This window comes from Monodon monoceros, unplaced genomic scaffold, assembly GCF_005190385.1.
Source record: "Monodon monoceros isolate NGI ecotype Baffin Bay Population unplaced genomic scaffold, NGI_Narwhal_1 Super_Scaffold_2, whole genome shotgun sequence".
Lineage (NCBI taxonomy): Eukaryota > Metazoa > Chordata > Mammalia > Artiodactyla > Monodontidae > Monodon > Monodon monoceros.
The window spans coordinates 93,005,006-93,006,946 of NW_021703776.1; positions in this window are offsets into that span (position 1 = coordinate 93,005,006).

Sequence of the window (1,941 nt, forward strand, 5' to 3'; positions counted from 1 at the left end):
TCTTTCTTTCTTCCTATTCCTTAGGGTCCTTCCATATTTTTATCACCTCCTGATAGAGTAGAATTGATGATGTTATAATACATTCTTTTAACCCTATCTTGCAAATATTCATTCTTTTACCATGATCCTCTTAGGTTGCCCTCTCGTTACAGAAACCCAAACCCGAGTGAATGCATGGATCTCGCTTTTTCAGGGCAGCAGCTGAGAGCTGTCAGAATAAATCACACCTGCACAAACTGGTATCTAGCATGATAAATCGGGTCACGAACTTTACCTGCCTTTACATCTCTGTTTTGAGATTTCAATTAGCTCACCCTCTCACTCAACAGAACATTATCTCAAATATTTCAGACATTCCCCGCTCTCTGTAAAATTTACCCTCTTCTTTGCTTTCTTGCCTCTTAAATTAAAGGTGATCCCTGCAGTGGATGGCAGTGCCCACTGAGGGGGATCAGAGAGAGTGTCCTGAGGAGGGATCTGCATGGACCCCCAAGTTCTCCCCTGTGTATGTGAAGAAACACACCCTGCTGTAGACTTCCCTGGACAGGAGTAGCTGAGGAATGGAGTCATACTTCCGTGGATCCTCTTCAGATTCTGTCCCCAAGTCATACTATTTATTTTCACATTGCATATTTCTCTATGCTTCTGCTGACGGTCTCAGCAATGCTAACTGCAGAATGTTAGAAATTTTGTTACTGCTAATTGCAGAATGTTGGAACTTTTGTCACTGCTAATTGCAGACAGAACTTCTGTTACTGCTAACTGCCGAACGTTAGGACTTTTGTTACTTTTCAAAAAGGCCCAGTGCATTTTCCAAGCTCGTTTTTCCTTTTTTCCCTGGCTACATCTGCTGTCTACTCTGCAGGGTGCTGGGAGGGTTGAGGAGGACCAATGAAGAGCCTATTTATAAAGGTGAGACAGGGTTTAGGGAGACCGGTAAGGGAAGAGAAGGGTCCTAGGACAGCATAAATGGGTGGCTCTTATCCCCATTGGCCTGAAAGGCATGGGGGAATGGTTCCCTGGGCAGTTGGCTGCTGTAATTTAGGGAACCGGCTGCCTTCCAGGTGCTGCAGCCTTTGGTGAGAACGAGTCGCTAGGCTGAAATGTAACGGGGAGAAGGAAGCCAAAGGGTACGTATTTATTATAAACCAGGACAGTGGTGCCCTGTCTCCCTTCACTCGCCTGCCATTATGTCCCATAAACAAAACTCAGTCTAGAGGAAGCCCAGTTACTATAATCTGTAAAGGTCAGCCTCACAGGGCAAGGTGAGTCTGGAGGGATAAACAGAAACTCTCCAGGATGCTACACTGAAGACGGGCTTGAAGGCAGTAAACCCCAAGTTGACTAGGTCTGTGCCACGAGCCCATAAAGGCAGAAACTTGTTTCTGGAGGATCTTCACTCCCAAGAATTTATAGCCAACCCAGGCCCCCTTCGGACCCAGTCAGATGGACTAAATCTTGGTGTCTCTGCAGCAGCACTGGCCGCTCAGGGTGAGGGCTGAGATTGCTGCCCGGGAAAGGAAAATATCAACACAAAGCTTGGTCTGACCCCAGCATCACAGAGATGGGGGTACCCAGGCAGAGGAGGAACCGGAGGCTTACAGACCCTCCCCCTTGGCTGATGTGCTGGTGGGTGAGTTCCGGCACGGAGCCCTGCAAGCAGAAGGGGGGCGGGGGGTGAGGAAGGTGAGAGGGGACGGGGCTTCCTGGCTGCTGGGGAGTGGGGGGCAAAGAGCATGTGCCTCACAGAAACATCAGCACAGCTGGGTGGGGACAGACTTCGCCCTAAGTCAGCCTCCTGCCCGGCAGAAGTGTGAGAAGAGTCTGGCGTGTGGGTAGCACAGAGCGCAGGACCTCGCGAAGCCTCCAGGGGGAGGGCAACAGGGAGGGGCCATCACAGGGTAATCCTCCAATCAGGGAGAGTGAAGCCGGAACTCAGCT